General features: G+C 42.9%; 1 long non-coding RNA gene across 1 annotated transcript; it reads right to left on the bottom strand.

Moving 5' to 3' along the window:
* Positions 1-12866: 12866 nt before the first annotated feature.
* Positions 12867-15324, bottom strand: LOC116784613. Its single transcript, XR_004356165.1, has 2 exons — positions 13562-15324; positions 12867-13113 (listed from the first exon to the last, which is right to left on the bottom strand). It is a non-coding gene; the product is annotated as an uncharacterized LOC116784613 (long non-coding RNA).
* Between the last annotated feature and the right edge of the window lie 6613 nt (positions 15325-21937).

Raw genomic sequence — 21937 nt, 5'->3', positions numbered from 1 at the left:
CTTTGGGTCCAGACAGAAATAGGATGCTATGTTTAAGCACACCAGTAATGTGATAGCGGCAAATACAGGACTAACTGCATGCTTCTTGTGTGATTTGTGTCTTGGGTTTGGGTTTGGGTTTGGGGGGGGGTTCTTTTGTAGGGTTGCATCTCTAGTTGGAAAGGCACAATCCAAGTGGAAATAAAAGACAGGTGGGAGAAAGGGTAAGGAATGAAAATAGGGGAGAAACTAGATAAAACCAGAGTGTGAACCCAAGGCGAAGAGATCACAAGCAGTTTACAAGTATTTGAAACAAAGCTTTGATCAACCCATGCCAGAGAAAAGCCAGACTGTACTGTGGAAAATTTTGAGTGCACTGTATCAGACTTCAGCCTCACCCTGACCAAAATATTCCACATCCGTATCAGGCAGATAATAATGAAAATTCTTAGGAAAGTTCACATACAGTAGTGGCTTGGAAAATACAGTGGCATGAATCCTCATATGTAAATATAGATAAAACATTGATGGGTATTCACTGAGTTTACCCTGGAAAAATTAATCATTGCATTGATTATACTAAAATTGGAACTTGTCTCAAGCCCAAAGGCTGGATCACAAAACTTGCCCCCCTCGTGAATGCACAGCAACTCCTTGCAAATGGTCATTAATGTGGCTTACCACAAAATACCTTATTTTCCTTTTTTTTTTTCCTGAAAAAAATACATTCTTTAAACTGCCAAATACTGAGCTGAATAGAAACTTTTGTACCATATACAGGATGACTGAACATACTACTTCAAAGCCATCTCTCTTGGGCTTATGGCTTTGCTTTGTGTATTTTTAAGATTTTGTGTATTTTTAAGATTTTGTTTGCTTAGAATAGCCTGCAGTTGAAATGACAGGCATTATAATGTATCTACAGTCCCCTCCTCAACTAAATTAATCCCAAAGGACAGAGAAGCAGGTTCTCAAGGGGGAATTCTTCATGTACCCTTTCAGTCACTCCTTCTTTTTTCTGTGCTTTTATTTTTCAGTTTTCAGTGTAGAAATGTCACAGTCATGATCTGTCTTGTTTGTAGGCTGGTAATTCCATTTCCCAGCTTTGTTCAGTTTCCCTTAAGCTGTTGGATCCAAAATGCATAAAGGAAAAATAAAAATATTTGAGTCTAGTGGGGTAACTAGGGCCAGCTTTGGGCCTACAATGTGAATGGGGTAAGGATAATCTCTGGTAATGTGTCTTCATGCACGTTCTGGAATGGCATATATTAATTTTTAATCTATTAATTTTCTAAATTATTCATGTCAGAGAAATAGAATAAAGGGAGAGAATGGAATGGCAGACTGTAAAAACAGCGTTCCTGTGCAGCTAATGACCTCTTTTCTCTCTTGGTATGCTCCAGTTCTCCTTCTCACCACCCTGATACTTTTGTGGACACAGCTGTGAACAGCATATATTACCTGGTAGCAGCGGGAGTGCCCAGACCTGATGCTCTTGAGGCTGAGCTTTGCAGACACACCAGTACTGGTATCAGTGCCAAATCAGGAACCTCCACCCCACCTTCAGCCACTATTTTGTCCCCTGCAGGGATTCCTTCCCATAGCTGTGCTGTGGGTCTCCGCTGTAAATTAGTTTAGGCATCTCTTCTGTGCGATAGAAAAAAGCAAATGTATATTTTTTGGATTCCTAGGCCAAAACACACTTAAAACTATTCCCAGAATGGATAAAGTGCATGGGCAGAGCTATGATTTGATGAATCAGATACTTTTTCTTTGACAACATCTTGTTTAATAGTGTCAGTAGTGCACGTGCATGCAGATAACACTGAGCAGACCTGACCTCTGGTTCCTTCAGCCTCTGTTTATCTGTCTAGTGAGAGTTGCTGTTACCTCAGGGTGCTATACAGATCAAAGGCAGCTAGTTAAATATGCCTACAGATTTTCAGACCTGTAACTACATCTCTCTGTGTATTGGGTGACACACAGCACAACTGATGCTGATCTCGATTGCACCTTTTTTGCATTACCGTCAAACAAACAATGAGAAAGCCATGAGTGGAATCCTCTAAGGTATAGCTGTCTGCATGCCATCTCCCCGCTTGAGTTCTTCAGGTCGCTTAGGCTGTAAGAGCAATCCTCTGCAGGAGCTTTTATTTTAAATTAAAGATGCTACAAGACTATTATGTCGTGAGGCATCATGAAAAATAACCTTTCAGGAGATCAAATTGACGCTTCCACCCTGGAACTGCACAGTGCAAGAGCTACGCACATTGCTAATGTTTGTGTGGGCACTGTGTAAGGTCCTCGAGGGCAGGCAGGGAAGCACTGCTTTGTTCTCTCACCTGCACTGAATAAAGATGGTTGTCGGTGTGCCGATAAATCCTGCCACAGACTTTTGTTATGCTTGGAAGGAAAATAATACGATGTGTTACAAAGCCCCATAAGTGATAAGGAAAAGTTTGCTTTGCTTTGTTTTAAATAGGAGCTGCTTTGTGCATAGGCATCAGCAGTGATGAAGATAGCCAGATGAGGAGGTTGACCACTGTGTTTAGAGACCTAAATTTCAGTATCTTAATCTGTGCTTTTCTCCTGAGCCATCTTCAGTATGGTCTTCAGGTAAAACACTCACAAACAATGGCCCTGTCAGAAAATTCAGAGCCATTTTAACTGTGTGACGACTAATCACATCCTCATACATCTTCTTGTGGTCGACCTCCACAGAGGCATGGACACAAAATGCATCATGGTGAATGGTCTGTCTGGAATCCTGGTCCTCCTCTTCATACTGAAAGAGTAAATACAGAACTGATGCTTTGGAAAAGCCACTGCTGCATGGAGATTGGTGCTGGCAGCAACCAGGTTTATAGGTAAATTCATACCACAAATGTCACAGAAAAAGAGAAGAACTGAGGAAAGCCTACTACCAGGTTAGGGATGGGAACATCCCCAAAAGAAGTAAGGATGTGGGGAGGGAATTCAGCCACAGAGATGAAGTACTCCACACAGCACATAAGCCTGACCCCGCAGGTAGCCCTGGGAGGGTTGAATGGTCCAGCTGGCACATCCACAGGCTTGTAGCCTTTCTTCTGACACAGACACACCACTGCCACAGTGGAGAGTTCAACAGCTGAAGCCAAGCCTCTGCTTTGGCTTGTCAGGATCGAGATGGTTTCTGACTTTCTTGCGAAGTTCAGGTAGACTGCAGAGAATAAAAGACATCCTGGATGTTGCTGAGAAGGTCTAGAACGAAGTCAAACACTTAAGCAATGGTCTGCATTTTGACTGTTAATATACTACGGGACACCCTGAGAAGTAGCAACCCAGGCAATCTTAAGGATGCTTGGCAGGAACAATGTGACTGCCAGATCTTACCTCTGTACCATCTTGTGCAAGGCCATGCATGCATAAGCCACAGTTATTCCCACGTGTCCTCAGTGCATCAGAGTGGGGTTATACCAGCTTATCTCACCCCTGCGAGCCCAAGGCAGCTCCATCTGTGGGACTTTGGCCTCAGAGCCAGGCAAGTTAGCTGGCAGTGCTTCTCCAGGATACAAACAGGACTCAGAGGAAGACCAACAGGATATTTTCTGGATTTTCTACCACTTTGGTTTTCTTTTTTTTTTTTTTTTTTTTTTTTTTTTTTTTTTTTTGGTATTGTGAACTATCCTGTCTCTGTTCCTGTATAGATGATGGGAACAGATCCACTTTACCAGGATGATGGATGGATACCTCATAATCTGGATTTGACATCTGACATAGTAAGTCAGAAAGGGTTAATGGTTCTCATTCTTTATTTATTGTATTTCTTCAGACCTTAAGTAAGTGCTAAAAGGGCAGACAATATTTTTTACTTATTTTTAAGGTTTTGATGGCATTATAATTTATGCTTTCTGTTCTTCTGCAGTGGCTTATTCCAGTCATAAACCAGCAATGGTCTGGGCACATTTAATCTGAGAGGATTCCAGATGGCTGTCGTAATAGAAAGTGACCAGTTTTTCAGTGTGTGGTCTCTGCTTAATCTAAGCTGGCCCAAATAAAAAAATTGATATGAAAATACCTCTGTTATCTCTGGATTCTCCAGTGAGGAAGTCTGGAACTTCTGTAAAAGTTTTATTTTATTTTCAGTCACTAATGGTGCAAAGCTATCAAATATGGACTATTTTTTGGGTTTTTACCCCTTGGCAGCAGCCTTTCTGCAGGAAACCATTACAATTTCATTGCATTAAAGAACAGAAGTTTTTGCATTTGACAATTACAAAATACTACTAATTTACAGTCTTATCTGCTTGTTATTTTGACTTACGGCCTTGGGCAAACTCTCAGTTCACGCACTGTCCTCCATCTCATCTGTGATGGTCAGATCCAGTGAGGGTCATGATAGGTGCCCTGAGCTTAACAAGTCTGAGCTGGGTGGAAACAGCCTCTAGAGATTTTCAGAGCTCCTTTTGTAGGGGAGAGCAGGCCTGGGGCCTTCTGTGTTTGACCACAACACGGATGGTGGTATCATCCCCTTTTCTCAAAAGCCTCTTTTTGCTTACCCATATCAGTCTATCATTGCACCATGGTCAGTTGGAAGCTGAAGTCTGCAGCTATTTGGATACCTAATGTGTCTATACTTTCAAGGGCTGGGATCAGAGGATGTAAACACGTCAGATATGGGGGTAGTGTGAGAATGACCCTTTGAGGTGGATTGTTTGGTCAACCATATCTCTGATCTAATGGAGCTGGGGTACCCTAGGGGCTTGCACCATGGTGGTTTAAGAGGGTCCTCACCAAACTGTGTGGGTATTACCTCAACCTTCTTGGCCTCTGCATAATGGAAGATAACAACACTTCCCTACCTCACAGAGACATTGCATTTGCATTTGTAAAGTTTTCTACAATGACAGATAAGTAATTATCTAAGTAAGAGGAACTAAGTACCTAACATAAGTACATGAATCTTCTCATTTGCTTTGACTCATCTCTATCTGGACTAACTCCAATCATCAGTTGTAATTGCCCCTCTCCTTATAAAATCAATATTCCAGTAAATCATTGTCTTTTGCAACTGCAAACATGACCATTTTATTTCACAATGACATCTATCTCAAATCCAGGCACTCTTTCACTCTGAATGCTCGTGAATTTCAAGGACCAATATTTGATGAAGTTGACAATAGCGTATATGAGTTACATTCAATATTTTGGTCTATGGGTTCTGAAAAACACTGATAAACTTGAGAGAAATATTCTGTCAAATGTACCACAGAGCATACACTTATGTGGCATAAACACACCATCTACTCACCCTGGAAATATGACGTGATAATTTACTAGTCTAACATAAGGTCTCCGCACGTGACTGGTCAGCTCACACCATATGGGAGTCACCTGCCTGTATCTTAATTACATCTTTTAGTCTGGCACTAGAACTCCCATCACCATGCCTCAGCAAGCAGCCCATATTCTAGGGCTGTCAGATCTTATCTACAGAAAGGAGAGAAAGCCTTGGAAAGCAGAAAGGCTAGAAAACAGTGATCGGGACTTGTGGGATTATTGCTGGCAGGTTTCAAGCGCTCAGAGTGGATGTATCTAGGTGCGCTCCCACCATGTCATGAAATGGGGCAGTGCAGGAGACCATAGTATTGCTGTGAGCACCAGAAATGCATCAGAGCTTGCAAGCTTGACCTGGGTTTTCATCTGCTCCTGTGTGGCCACCACAGATGCATATGGCAGAGTGATCTGAGAATCACTGCAGGACTGCCATGACTGAAGGTTTAAACTCAGCAGCACCGACCACTGCCAGTGTTGGTGTTGTGGCCCACTTAGAGGCTGAATGAAGCATCCTGCCTAAAAGCTACGTGACATGTCAGGACAATGGCTTGTTTGCATCTTTATCCATTTCTTTATGTGAAGATGACAAGTTTATCAAGTCAAACTGTGAAGCTTTGTTCAGAGTGGTGGTGTCTCTGCTTGACTTGAGGGGAGCTTTGCCAGAACAAATTCTGAACGAAAAAGGAGGCGGGGATTCAGGTTTTGATGGAGTGTTTTAACTGACATTTTAAGTTGAAACATATTTGGAGGGGACTCTGACTGAAACAAAGTTTTTGTGGTAAATATAGAGATTTGAGATTCAAAAGAAGTTGCAAAATTGTTGCCATGTGTGCTGAATTTTATCCCATGCAGGAATCCTTCAGATAGACTTTTGACTAGTAGCATGGGTGAGATTAATAAAGATTTGAATAATTTATATAACTGAAATACTTTTGTGGGGGTTTTGCTCTTCCCAGAGATGTCTCAGTTGGACTTTTAGCCATGATGTCAAACAATTTTGATTATGTGACAACAAATACTTAAACTTATAACTAGTATGTAATGCTTTTTTATTCTATTCCCCCATTACTAGACACCCAAAATAACAGAATCTGACCAGGGCACAGGGCCTCCTTTCATAAGATCTCCTGTGCAAATATCTTCTGAAAACAAAGGTATAATAAAGGTTTGTGACTATGTGTACAGTGGTGGGTTGAAAGATGTGGCACCTGCAAGACTTGGCCTGGAAGGGCGAGGAGAAAACCTGAGTCAGCTGCTGACGCTGTGCAATGTCCACTGATAACCCACTTGGTAACATCACATCAATGCTGTGGGTCCCACACTCTTTCCTGCAGGCCTGCCTCTCATGGAGACTGCCACTGTCATCCTGCATCCTCACATGGATGCTGTGTTCACATTATTGCCCATCGGATCTTTGAAAGAGGGAAAGAGGCATGTTTTGTGTTCTGCTGCAGGAGTGTAGTGTCTCATCATGTTATACCATGTTTCTCACTGACGCTTATTAATACAGTTGTAATACAAGTAAATCTTTCTGCTGCTGTCGATGAGAGCATTAGCACAAGTCTGGAGTTGAAAAGGTAAAGGTGAGATGTGGGCTGCATAAGTGATGTTTCAGACATCAGAAAAGACCCAGACATGTGAAGCCTCCTGCATCCTTGTTCCCTTCTGTCACCCCCATGTCTTGGAGGAGAGAGGGGGACCTGGCAAGACCACATGAAAGAGCTGAGTGAAAATGAGCAGACGTCATTAAAATTATCCAGTGGACCTCAGTAAAAATGTACTGAGTGGTCCTGACAGAGAGACATTTTTCACACTGTAATGGCCACACAGCTCCCTAAGTGGAAGAAGGAAGGTCATTTACTTCACAGAACGGGAAAAAAAAAGACTCTGAGATCATTTATAACATTACTCACAACCATTATCTATCCCAAATCATTCTTATGCCTTGTCTGTGATATTGGCTGCCTTGCAGTGCTCTGAGTTGCTCTTAACATAAAAACCTTTCTCATTCCTTAATGGCATACCAGCTGAAATATTTAAAGCATTTGCAGACAAAGTATCTAATTGTATCCTAGCTGCATGAAGGCCCCAGGGAATGCCAACTGCTGCCACAGTCACATTTACCTGCCCTGGGGAAGGCTGTTGTTTCAGTAAAAACCCTGTCAAATACAGTTTGGTTAATAAGAAAATGCTTTTCCACAAATAGAGCATCTTTAGGCTCATATCCTACACTGATGAATTCCTCTAAGTGATAAATCTCCCTGACCTCTCTGACAGCCCATTGGTTCATGGGAGGGTTTCACCAGGTGGAGGGCTGGCAGCACCCACCTCCCCTCCCACCCAATACCGAAGTACCCCCTTCACCTAATGGAAGGGGGGATCATGCACTGGGTTGTCCTTCCAGAGCCTTCTGCATTCGAAACTGGATGTAAGTGTGGGATTAAACACAGATGCAGAAAGAAAGACCTAAAAACTCAAGAAGAACAGACAATCAAAGAAGACTAGAGCCTTTTTGCCCTTGAGCCATGCAGTTTCTTGCTTGATTTGTATTCTAGTCCTGTTTCCCATCCCCATGCGAGAGACGCTGATGTGTGTGGCAATGGTTTTTCATGCATGACCCTAGCAGATATCTCTGGCTCCAGCCCACCACGATGGCTGATCTGGTAAGAGTCTTGAATAATTTCCTGTCTGTGCATGGTTTCTTTTAGTGGTTGGACTAGCAATTAAAGAATGATGTCCTGCCCACTACATGAGGGGCTAGTAAGGATCATTCACAATCTCCTGCATTTTTTTCTCACTCACTGTCTGTATTTGCCTGTGAGTCCTACCCTGCATTTACCAAAAGCATTGGTTTTGACATCCAAAAACATTGGTTTTGACTCTACATGCTTCAGAGCAGGATTGATGCATTGCAGGGCCCTAGGGGGAGTATCTGGGACGACCCTTCAAATCATCATCATATTTTCTAAAAGGTTGTGGTGCGGTTGTTTCCTCTGCCTGGGGCTACTGAATGGTCCTATTTACTGTTGTCAGAAATGTTAGAAATGGTCATGTGCCTGTGTGAGGCAGGCACGTAGGTCATCCAAAAAAGGAAAACTCTCTTTGGTTTGTCCCAGTGGTGAAGAAATCACATCCATTGCTAAAGATCTCTGCAAACAACCCAGGAACCCTGCTCATTCCCTAACACAATCAAAATGACTGCCACACTAGTGAGACATTATTTGAATAGCAGGCAACTGTGGAAATGTGAGGCAAGAAAATATGTGGAAAATAACAAAGCAATTGCAAACCTGGGCTGCCATGAAGCGGAGTGTTTGAAAATCCTGCCCAGAAAGTCCTGAAGGGAAACTGTTACATGTTGTACCCCAGATTATTTCATATGAGACATTAAGGTTTTGATGGTAATGACTATCACTTTTCCCATACTACTGGCAGTGCCCTGAACCAAATCAAGGGCAAAAATAAATTGTCCTGCCCAGATCCTATAACTGTGAAAAAGCACGCCCTATTCCTCAGAGTAAAAGTGGTTGAATGATCTACTCTAAGAAACATGACTCCAACTATTTAGTGGCAGCCATCTCAGGTCACAGTGGTGCAGTTCCATTAAAAAAAAAAAAGAGAGGTGGGTGGAGAGCAGCTGAGAACACTGTGAATGAGCATGGGTTAGTCCTAAACCTGGCTTAAGACTCACAGCCAAAGAATAAAGGAGCTGGTGAGACAGGGAACATGTTGTTCTCATTATCTGCCAGTGGTTGCACATCTGCACTGAAAGTCAACAAAGGGGCATTTTTTGTACAATTGTACATTGTGTAATAAGATAAGAATAAAACTAATTCACATTTATCTAGAATTTCTCAGAACGGTTGCAGTCCCAGTAGACATAACTGACTTCATAAAATGTGAAAGTCTGAGTCACACCAGCAGATTGTATATGGCAGGGAAACTAATCTGATGTAATAGAAATGTTTACAAGCCCAGTAACCCTTCTCCCTCCACCCTCCTCCGCTTTAAAAAGTCATGTAAGGCCACGGATCAAAGCGATGCAGCGGCAGCATGCTGAACACTGAAACAATAACAGCACTGACTTCCTCAGACATCAACAGTACCAGTTACCAGTGGATTTTTGCATTCACTGAAGAAGGAGGTAATATAATCATATGCATCAAAGGCTGGAAGTGGAGCTATCACTTATCACTAAAATATTGCTAAACATGATTAAACACGGTTCAGTGGAAATATTAGAAGCTGACTACCCAATAGGATCAAAAAAGCAGCAAACAGTTCAGAAATGTGTACTCAGTTAATGCTTACCAGATGCAATCAATTTAGACAGTCAGTTCCAGTACTTAATTCATACCTTTATGAAATGAGTACAGACACACTCCTCTTATGGCTAATAGTTTTCCTGCCTTTACATTTTACTTTCGCTTCCAAGCAACACACCAGCTTTTGTTTTTCAAACTCTTTGCCACTCCCCAAGAAAGCTGCAGGTTCCTTCCAGATAGCAAGTTTGCTATTGCTTCCTTGAACAGATCTCAGTTTTGGTAAGGGTAAATGTGATGACACAACACTTTTAGGGTTTTGCAAGACATGTGATTTCACTGCACGTGATGCTGTGAAAATAAATGAGAACTGCAAAGTCAAAAGAGCCCATACTGAACAGATTACATGTTGCCTGCAAGTTTGTCACCCTGGGGGTTGTTCCTTGCAGGGTCCCACCGGTTTCCGTTCTGGTCCTGGTGGAAGACATGGAGAAAAACAAAACACTGTTGCAGAAATTAAGGATAGGTCAGTTAGAAAAAGTGATCCAGAAACACTTGTTAAAGGAAGGTCAGTTAAACAGTACACATTTTGACAGACAAATGGAAGACTATGAAGCTAGGGATAAATAAAGGCAGCTTACCTACAGGAATAGGGGCTTTATCCTAGAAAGTGGTGGTTTAGCAAGGGATTTAGGTGAATAGGTTGGTAACCAAGCCTAGGGGAGCTCTGGGGATAATTCACAGCATAAAGGCCGATTTGAATCTCAGAGAAGAGCAGGGATATATTTAGCTGCCCTACTAACATGCTGGAGAACACTCAGACAAAAGCAACAAGAGTGATTAGAGGTCTAGTAAATGCGAACGCAGGGCAAAAATTAAAAAATGAGACTGTGCCTAGCATGGAAAAGAGAAGACAAGACAACAGTCTTGTCAAATATGTAAAAGATAGCTGCAGCAGAGACTGTAATAAAGCGTTGTCCATATCTGCTGGCAATAGCACAACATGTAACAAGCTTAATGTGCAGCAGGGAAGATTTATGTTAGCCATCAGAAATATTTTCTAATGATAAGGACTGCTGGGCACTGGAACATATTGCAGATTACCATAGGGTTAAGAACTGTTTAGGCTGGTGGTTTTCAATCTTTATTTTGCACCAAACTTCAACTGAGAAAACTTACAGGGTTCTGCCTCCCATTGTTAAATGGTAAAATTGTTTTATCCTAAAACAAAGAGCTTTAAAAGCTTTTGAATACTGGAAATAATGATGGAGATGATGATGACACGCACGAAAGTTATCACATAGTGAACTCACCAACTCTATTAGAAACAAATGAAAAGTCAGTTTGGGAGTTACTCATCTGCTTGTAATGGTCTTAGGAGTGGGAGGGTGCTGGAAAACTGACTGGGATGTGTCTGGGGCATGAAGGAGGTGATACAGTGGTAGAATTTTTGGGGCTGTGCAAGAGGAATCATTGCAGACAACTGCAATGAGTCCATCTTAAAGCAAGCAAGAAATAACTGGGTTTGGGATGAATGGAAATGAAGGGAAACTATGGCCTCTTGTGGGTGTCCATGGGCTTGCTGGCATGACACAGGGCTGGAAGCAGAGAGGACCAATGCAAGAGACACGAGATGATAGTAAGGCAAAAGGCACAGCTGGAGGTATTTGCTGCTGAGTTGCACCAGCTTTTCCTTTTCCCTTCCCTCACAGCTGTGGTGACCCCATGGTGTGCACCTCACTGGGGAGAATCCCAACAGAAGCAGCTGCACATCTCTGAGGAGGCCCAGACCCAGTCTTGAGGCAACTTTATTCAAGTAGACCTTTTTATGATTATAAATACCTTCTGAGCAACCTTTGTCAGATAAATTGACCTTGTCAGGCAAAAAGTGATGCAGAGATGCTGTCAAAGGAAAGGGTGACATTTTTGTGTTTTCTGTGCTTCTCATGCTGTTCAAACTGTACCTGTCTGAAGCCTAGGGAATTGTACACTAATGTAAATACGCACGTGAAAGCACGGAGGTCCTGCTCTGCTGGCCATTGAGGGGCTGTGCAGATGGTGCCCTCAGTTACCCCTTTCCTGAGAGCCCAAGTACATCTCCTTGCATTGTGTCACTCCTACATTTCCAACTGAAATCCCTTATTGCTCATGTTTAGGAACTGGAGTCACGATCTCAAATGTCGTCACTATAGCTGAGTAGAGAAATGCCAAGCTTCCCACTATGTTTGTGTGGGTAGCACCTTTTCTTTGATTAGCTCAGAATACTTTCTAGTAGGAATTAACCGTCCTGACATCCTTAGAGGACTGGCCCGCTGTGATTAATCTTAATATCTCTCTCTTACAAATAGGAAAATCAGTACTAAAACTTGCCTAACATCATCCTCTAAATCGTTGCTTTAAGCCTGGGAAAGACTATCCTCTCTCTCTTTTATTCATTTTTTTTTCCTCCAAAGAGTTGCTCTATCAATTAAAATGCACAGCCAGATACAGGGAAGAAGCCAATGTGGAAATGCAACTCTTTAACAGTATCTGGATGTTAAAGAAGGCATTACTGATATTGTAAGCCCTGTCTGGATGGGTCTTTACATCCTCTCAGTTCCTGGCTCAACAAGGACTTTAAATGTGTCTGGCTGAAGTCCTAAGCTTCCAGTGCTGTCCCAGCACTGTGTATACTATGATTCCTCTTGGAGGGAGTCCCAGCCCATGCTCATCATCCTGAGACTAAGAAATGCTCAGAACTGCAAAAAACACAAATTACAAAACAAACCTGGTGAAGTTTGAAGAGCAGTTTTTGAACACCCCAATGTGGACGGTAAACCACAACAACAGTGACAGGAAAAGCAGCACCACAAATGAAAACCCAGTACTCCATTTGAAACTAAATTCATTTAATAAACTAGAAGAAATTGCTCAGCAATGAAAATCTCCAGCACCACCATCCTGACCACATAAGATACATGAAAATAAACAGACTTGTGGGCACACCTCAAGCAAGCTTAAAACAGCAGCCTCCTCCAAAACAGTCTCCACACTAACAGGGTGATTTCACTGCCTGGTAGAAAAAATGTTTGTCAGCCAACTGTAATGAATCTGTTTCACAAGAGTGCATGCTATATATAAAAATTGTGGTTGGTAACATGTACAGGACGTTTGTGCCAGACCACTATTTTCTGACCTCGATGAACAACAAAACTGAAACTATTTCTCACAGAAACCAGTTATAGGTTATAGATCAGGTAATAACTTGGGAACTTCAGCAAAGTCACAGTTCAGCAAAGCCTCCAAAAAATATTTGCAGTGATGTTTTAGATTTAGTACCAAAACATCACTTGAGGTCTGCTTTAGCAGAAGCATCCAGGAAATTAGTTTTATTCTTGCACTGGCAAAAAAACTTTGAAAAGTGGGCAATCCATGCTGGAGAGACAGGTCATAAAGGGCATGAAGGTCTGCTTGCTGTAATGGGTGGCAGGTAACCAGGAGATCCTTTCTGATGCTCAGGCACATGACCAGATGATTGAGTAGGGGAAACATCTAACTTCTCTGACCGTGAGAAAGACTGTAGGTATAGACACATACATGTCATATCAGTAAAAGGTAAAAGACAACATTTCTTAGAACTAATTTTTCCATTATTTGTGTCAAGGAGTTGATGGGTGGAACTGGAAAATCAATAAAATGTACACAATACCAACATTTGCTATTAATAAACAAAACCCCAACTGCTTTAAATGTGCTTCATGCTTTGTGGGGAAGGTTGAATAAACCAGGCATCAAAACAAGTTTTGTCCTTACATCTAACGGATGTATTAAATAAGGGAAGTAATAACTGTACTTAATGAACGGACAGGCTGTTTCTGGTCACTGAAGATATTTAAAGACATATTAGTTCTTAAAGATACAGATGAGCTGTCTGTGGCACTTCCCAAAGCATCTCAGTGGAAATTATTGACAGTTGTGTGAAGTGGGAACGCTACCTGCTTGAGTTGCAGTTTGGAAAATCTTACCCATATCCTTCTTGTTTCTAAAATGACCATGTCTTGACCTTGTCCACCTGCTTCTAGTCACAGGCTGGAAGAGGAAATGAGCATTGCTGCTTCTTCCACTCCCGACTGATTTCTTAACTGTGAATGAATGAGTTCAAATGAAGAAAGTGCTCTTTTCACACCCATTAGCTAAACTGAAACCAAAAGTCACTAGTTTTCTGTTATGCAGAAACATGTTTAGTGTAAACTCTTTGCATCTAAAAGGAGCAAATATCTAACAGATAAAATATCAATAATATGATACATGATGGTTCAAAACAATCTTAAGAGTTAAGTTTAGGTTATTTTCCTGTGACTTTGCATATTGACTTGAAAGACGCCACTATCAAACTCGCAAATCAAGGGCAACAACTGTCAGAGCTAGAGAGAACAGTTTCTCTGAAATCTCTTACCTCTCTGTGTGACCTCTTCTTCTGGGCAGTGCAGATCATCTCTATAAAAGAGCAGGGCCTGATGGCACTAGGCCTTCTCCCAGTGTACAAGATGTACTAGAGATTGAAGATGGAAAGGAAAAAAAGGACCAGGAATGGAGAAAAGGAAGCTGATGGGAGGCTGGGGCATTGTCTGAGACCACACAAGGAATTTGTGGCAGTCAGGTGAGCTAGCCTCTGGTGGTCATGGAGGAGGTGTGCTGATTTCAGTGACTCTTCTCCAAGAAGCCAACAAGGTAATGATACATGAATTATCAACTGTCACCCAAGTGTCCCTTCAGAGTGACATTATTATTCATCAACTCCTGGTAGAGTTTGTCCACATGTGACTTAACAGGGAAAAAGCCCATCTATTGAACTAAATGACATTCTGCTGTATTTTGAACAAAGCAGGAGGCAAAAATGGAAGAAATTGGAAGTCACTTAGTAATACCATCAGGATACATGTGATACCTAGCAAAACCCATTTCTCTCAGGCTATTGACTAATTCAGCCCAACCCAGGCACACACAAACTGCTGGTCTACATCAGCACGTGCAGGGGTACACTTACCATGGTATAAAACTTAGTCTTCCCTGTGGAGGTCATTTGGCAGAAGATACTGTAAACTATTGTATCTCTTGGTAGCCAATGAGGAGGGAGTCTCTATTTTGAAAGCAGCTCTGCTACTATGAATCTGGATGCGAGCATGGGCTACAACAAGTGAACAGTCCTAAAGGAATTTCACCTTGTTTAGAATGCTTGTTAGTGTCTCTATTCTTGTTTAGTATTATCATTTTCTGGGGAAAGTGAGGCAGACATTTACCTGCCTTTGCAAACGCCAAGGCAACAGTCTAACCAAATTCCTGTGCCTGGTTTGCAGAGATCCCCTAGGTCTCTTTGTATCCTCTTCACTCATACTCCACAGCATCAAGGCTGGGGACCAGATGGATCTTATAGGTGAACTTTGCAAAACAGTGAGCATCAGGGATTACTTAAATTCTACCAGGTTTGGGAAGAGGAATGAACAGGGAATGAAACAAAAACACTATATACTTTTCTCAAGAGGGATAGGGCAGTGCCCTACAAATGGAAAATAGTGGGTTTTCTTTTGCAACACGCATAAATCTGGACTCCCTTCCCTTACTACCCACACCCTCCTGGGAGCGTCTGCTGAATTGTAGCTCCCTTGCCATGGCCTTCAGAGCAGTGTGTGGCTTTCAGCCACAGTGTTTCTAGCTCTCTTTGGAATACAAACTTTGGGCTTCATTCAAGAAAGCACTTAGGCATGTGTAATTCCTTAAATTTCAATGTGACTATTCATGAGCATAGAGTTAGCACATACTTAATTGCCTTCCTGAATATGAGCCAAAATAGAGAGTATCCCAGGAGTGCATGGAAAAGAAACTTAGTTTTCATTGCTTTAATAGAGGTAGTTGCTCCACTTAGATGCATTTGCAAATAGGAAGGTTTGGGACTTTTTGCTAGCACATCTCTAGAGGGTAAAGCAGGCAACCAACCCTACTGCAAATATGATGAGGATCACTGGTATCTGCAACCACCCCAAGGGGGAAGGCTCACGTGAGAACTGATACTTTTTCTCATTTTTTGTCTGCCTGCCCAACAAGTGCTCAGCTCCAATGTTCTCCCTATCCATTTTTGAATTTGTCAGGTTTTGTTAATGTCCTTTGGTTGGGAAAAAGCTCTGGATTTAGAGTATTCAGTTGTGCAGGTAAGAATAGAAAACTTTTAAGTGTCTCATTTTTAAGACATTTTTAAGCATTTGTCCTTAGATCCACGTATTATGGTGGATACCTCCACATCTATGATGAGGTTCCTCTCTCTTAAAATAGATGTCTCTTAGATAGTTAATTGAGTCTGAGAAATCATTGCTTAATTTTTGGACCCCAGTTTGCAACACTTGCAGCTAGCAAGAGAAACCTACTTTCCTCAGGGTCATTTTCAGTGGTAGCTTGGTAGCCGTGACCCTTATATGCACACGCCAAGCTGGCTGAGCCACACTGCAGATTAGCACACTGACTGCTGCTGTGGGGTTTTGGGTTGAGTCATGTGTGGTGGGGGTAAGGCTTTCTCCTTCACAACCAGCGTTATTTTCACTGACTCTCTGGGAGAGATGATGGAGGAAGGAGGTTAATAAAACTGTGTGTGTGTGTCCTGCTTGTGGCAGCATCAGATGTGGCTGCTCAGCACTCTGGGGCTGAGGGCGAGCATCTGGCCTCTGCGGCGGGTGAGAGGCTGCTAAAGCCTGGAGAGGGCATGTGGATGGTGCCTTGGTAGCATGAGGCCCCTGGAGTGCAGAAAAGTCCTTTTTGGGGGAGAGAGGCACAGCTGAGCCTTGGGATAGGGCTGTTCCTCTCCTACAGCACTGCAGAATTGCTGGGATGTGATAGGGTCTTGGCATGGTGCCTGTATATCCCATCTCTCCTTCAGCACTTTCCACAGATGTGCCGCTCTTCATAGAATAAAGACTCCTTCACCTAAAGGATCCGGGGCCATTCCCAATTTTGCGACAGGCAGGACTGCTTTGGGCGGTAAGGCTGAGAGCAGACTAAGCTGCAGTCCTTCTCTGCTGAGTAGGAAATGGGGTCAGTGTGCACAGAAGCACATGGCTGACGATGCTACGCATCAACATTGCTGATATTGCAATCCGCTTCTCTGCCTGAGGTGACATGTGAATATGGAGGGCAGAGAAGTGCTTTTGAAAGATGTATGAGAGAATGCCAAAAGTAATTTCTGCTTCCTGAGGAGGATGGCCCAGGAAAGGCAAAACACAAAGGCATACTCACATTTACAAAGAAGTACATTTTTATATGTTGTATGTGAGGATGATGATCATGATGGAGACAAGTAAGAGAAAGTTTCCCCAGGAAAAAGACAACTCTAAAGCAAGGCCAGCCTCTACAAAGGAGATGCAGTACAACTGAAAGGATTATTTTCAAATTAGCAAACCTTGACAGTTCACTTTGTTTTTTTTAAAAAAATCTTATTTCTAAATATAAAACCATACTTATAGTGGCATCTAGTGGCTATTGCGCTTATGGAGCTCTGCTCCCCAACACTGCTGAGAAGGTAGGGTCAGGAAAGATCTGCAAGACCAGTTGTTCACCTTTTCATCCAAGATTGACTTTGCAGCATTTTTTTTATGCATACTTTCTTCCTTATAGTATTATCTAATGGATCAATGCAAAGATCAACACTGAAGATGGGAGCGTCCCAGATTTCAGGGTGAATGTTGGGTTAGAGCAACTTGAAAAGATATATATGAAGTTCTGGAATCAGATCTTCACTTTATTTCAGATTTATAGAAAACAACTTCAAAAAGGTAAAAATTTAGGGTGGTTCAGATTGATGAGAGCAGAAAGCAGCTCAAATCCAAAGTTCCCATTTCATGTGAACTTTTAATGTTTCAGCAAAGGGGAAATACACATGTACATATTTACTAAAGGGCATTTGAGCCAGGTTCTGGCCGTGACCCTCCTCATGCTTCCTGGTGCCCATGTAGTGGGTGAGAGTCAGGGCATTTGGTAAGAGAATTGGCCATGCCTTCCTCTGCTAGTAAACACCCTTAGGGGAACACTGTCAGCCAGGTGGCTGATAAAATGACCCAGTAAATGCTCTTCCACTCAAGAGACTGAACTGATAGAACTCTTCCCACAACGTATCAAGAAAAAGAGGGAGGTCAGTGCAAGGCCATACCTGTGGCCCCACTGCCTGCTTCCTGCTCCTGTCCCCCATCTGCAGCCACCCAACATGGAAGAGAAACACTCCTGCCTCTCCCCTTGGCTGTCTGCTGGCCTTGCCTCCAGGGTAGGCTTCTGCTTACCCTTCTCAGGGCTTCACCAGTGACCCCAGCTCTCCCTGCTCTTGTCAGCCCAACTGTCCTCAGACCTCCAGACTGTCAATGCCTGCACACCAACGGCTGCCTGTGGTACACTCCAGCCCAGCTCCTTGCTGCCTACAGCTCCTGGCATTTCTTTACTCTCTTGACCTGCTCCCCAGCTGTGCTTTTCTCTTTCCAGTGCTGTAGATATCACTGATAGAAATATTAGGGTGATGCTGAGTTTTCCCAATTTTCCCACTTTAATTTGCCATTCTGCTAGCTGGTCTCTCCACCTTCACTGAGCCCTACAGCAGAAATTTCAGCTCCTGCTTTGGCCCATGCTTATCTCTTCCCCTACTGCACTCCCTGCTGTCCCTTTCTGCAGAGCTCTGCAGGTTTTGCCAGGAAAACCATCTCTTCTATTTGACCCACTCTTTCCTTTACACAAGCAGAGCTTTGACTAACACAGGTATTTTGGGGATTACAATCTCTTTTCCTGTGAAGGTCAGACACAATAGCCATGCTTCTGCTACAAAGCTCAAGAGGTCAAGTGACAGGGCCTGAGCATGTCATGGTCTGTATGGTTAATTAGAAAGGTCTTGATACACAAGCACTCTCTCCTCAGTGCTGAGGCATACTCCAGGAGTACTCCTAAAAGGCTGCAACAGCTGGACAGGGTTACCTGTCTGGTGTGAGTGGACGGGTGTCAGACTCAGAAAGCAGTCTCAGGCCCATTGTATTTACTAAGGTAGCTGTAATCAGCATGATCAAAGCTGTTATGATGAATGACTCACTCATCAGCCAGAAGATGACATGATTCCTCACTGAACAGCTCTCTGCTCCTTTCCTCTCAGCAAGCAAGGGCTGTACTGGCGTGGCTGTGCACCTCCCATGAGACCTGCACTTCTTTGACATGCCTATTGAAAAGATGTAACAGATTTAGGGAAGCACTGAGATAAACTCGTGTCAGAACGATCCATCAAGGAGCTTCAGACCCTTCATTCTTTCTTCAGAGATTCCCAAGCCCCAGGTTACTGTGAGCTGAGAGGAGGATCATCTTATACCTGCACTGCTTCTGATATGGTTGCTCAGGCATCCCCCACCAGCCACTCTCAGAATGTGGATACCCCTTGATGGCTGTTCTTCTTTGCTTGCCCTGGATGCAGTAACAAAAGCAAGTTCAAGGACAAGAGCAGTAAGGGGGATGTTTTCTTCAGCGTGTGGACAGATAGAATTATACACAGAACTGCTGTGTTAAAACAATTCACGCAATAACACAGGGGAAGACCTAGAAAGCTCATGTGCTGCAAAAGCCCAAGGGAGTTTTTTCTTATGTGCATACCTTATACTGTAATGTATGAAATATTGTAGCTAATGAGTCCCATTTTCCTTGGATATTAATACATCCACATCCTGTACCACTTTATCTTTTGACATTTTAGAGGTTCCTTTTTTTTAATGGAAGCAATAATTTTCCTGAGTATATTATCATGAATTAATTTAAACACCTAAAAGCTCAGCTATAGTTTAATTGTGACATAGATATTGGCAATATGAAATCTGCTTTTGCAGTGCAACTTCCTGGCTATTAGCAGAATATTGTAAATTTGATTTGGAGTTTGGAGCAGCAGCTGTTTATTCAGTTTGCAGGTTTCTTGTGGTTTGTGGTTTCTTGTGGTTTAAACATTCGCAGGGTGTAGACACTAACGAGAGCACTGAATTGTTTATGGTGATCTTTGAAGCAGAATTGCAGATTTGTTATGAATTTTTGCCAGGCCAGCAGAAACATATTAACCTCTCCTTATGCAAAGTCCCATGTGCAGAGAAAAGCTCACTAATCCAGCACTTTAGGACCATGACATCATTCTGGTCAGTGAGAGTTTATACTGCTACCTTATGGCAGCTGATCGCTTCCTTTCTTCAGATCTCTCATTTAGAGGATCATCTTTTCTCCAAAATGCACCATTCAGGCATAAAGCAAAAAAACCCAACAAACCAACAGCCCTGCCCCACCCCTGAAACTAATTTGAAAGCACATTGCTCACAGAAAAAGCTGCAATGTTAGAGCACTGGACAAGGCAGCAGGTTAGTAGTCATCCCAGCGACTAATGAACTAGCTTTGTAAAGCCAGCTCTGCACCAGGAGTGCATGGAGGAATACTCCTCACTGGAAACACAGCTCTAACAAAAACAATCTCCTATCAGAAGCTGTGAGGCAGAGATTCTCCCACATTCTCTCTGTACTTCTGCTGGTAATTCCACCCCAGTTCCACCACTGCCTGTTTTCCACTTCAGTAGTCAGCAAAATGACTTTCCAGGAGCCTGGTCAGCTCACACCAAGCTCTCTTGCATGAGCTATAGGTAGAATGGACTAGTTGTCCCAAACTCAGAGAGCAAGTGGCCAGACTTGTCCTAATGACTCCTAACTTGATAAATATTGATTGCAAAGTGACCCACTAGATTGTTATCCTCTCTACAGAGAACAAGAGGAAGCTTAGATGAAATAGGTTGAGCAAGCCTCTGTAAATGTATAATTGTTGAAATAATAGTGCATGATGGAGTAATAAGAAAATTAATCTCACAAGCCCTTTCTATGTAATTCTTGACGACATCATGTCTTCCTTAGGTACACGGCAAAAGGGAGCCCTCTAGAGTAAGTGTTGTATAGGAAGATCTCCGTTTTCAAGATGTTTTGCAGTTGGTTTCATTTTGTATTTCAGCAGCTATAAAGGTTCATGAAACATGATGATTTATGTTGCAAACTCCAGCTCAAGGGAAGCACAAGCTGATCACACAAGTCCAGGACACTTTGCCAGCAGTTAGATCTCACCATCTATACCCACTTTCTCCAAGCATTCATCGAAGACAGGCTGGAAGGGCTGGAGCCATTCTCATGCTCCCCAAAATGAATGAGTGAGTGAATGCTGGTCACCTCTCTTGCCATGCTGGTTGGATTTCGCTTTTTGCACTTCTGTTGAATGTTTCACAGCTGTCGAAGCCCCATGTAAATGCAATGCTTCTCCTTTTCCCATTGTTATCCATCATTATGAATTGCTCCCACTCCCACTTACCTATGCGCTGCTAGTACTGCCAGCTATCATGTCCTGTTTGTTTACTTTTTTCTGTAATTATCATGTCTTTTCCTCCCCCTGCTCTCAGACACCTTCAATAAACAAGCAAACCCAAGCTGCTTGGCTTGTGTTAGCTACAGTGGGGGAGAGGAGCACAGAAGGGCAAGAAGAGGAGAGTGGTCACGGTGTCAGTGCTGTGCCGAGGAGAGAGTTGACAGAGGATAAAGGGACAGCTGGAAGGAGTGGGATTAAAAAATGCAAGTAGATCTTTGTACATAGCAAGTTAAGTGGCTTTGGTACAGTCTCTTCCTTGCCGCTGACTGAATGCCAGACTCAGACCTGCCCTGTTCCTGTGACAGCAGCCCCAAGGACAGGAAGGTGCAAAAGACCCTCAGTACCCAGTGGGATGGTGTCAGAGACTGAAATAGTTAATGATTTATGCACTCCAGGAGTTTGCAGGCTTTGACTTTTTGCCCTAAAAATGCAAGAGGATACCCCAGATGGACAGTTGAGCCCATCCCCTCAGTGCTAAGCCCTAAAAGCAAGAAGATGCCTCAGGTGGACTAAGCCCTAAAAAGGCAAGAAGATGCCTCAGGTGGACTAAGCCCTAAAAAGGCAAGAAGTTGCCTCAGAGGGGCTAAGCCCTAAAAGGCAAGAAGATACCTCAGGTGGCCAATCGGGCCCATCCCTCCCTCCAGTGCTGAGCCCTAAAAGGCAAACAACTCCTCATCCCAGGGAGGTGCAAAAGCATGCTGAGGGTATATAAACTGATTGGTGACTTTGAGAATTTGGGAGTTCTCCTTCTCCCCCACCACCTGCGAATCATGACCATCGCTCTCAAGCACTGCTGGATCCAGTGGGCAGTGACTATGTCCATTTCTTTTGTACTCTCAGCTTCTCTTTTCCCTTACTCCCAGCCTAGTTTTCCTCTCCCCTAAACAGTTTCTCCCCCCAAAAAAGTTATCTTTATGTTACATTGTTTTATGACAACACCCAAACTGCTAGCATGCTTGTTG

The sequence above is a fragment of the Chiroxiphia lanceolata genome, chromosome 3, assembly GCF_009829145.1.
Source record: "Chiroxiphia lanceolata isolate bChiLan1 chromosome 3, bChiLan1.pri, whole genome shotgun sequence".
Lineage (NCBI taxonomy): Eukaryota > Metazoa > Chordata > Aves > Passeriformes > Pipridae > Chiroxiphia > Chiroxiphia lanceolata.
This window is presented reverse-complemented; position numbering and strand designations above follow the sequence as displayed.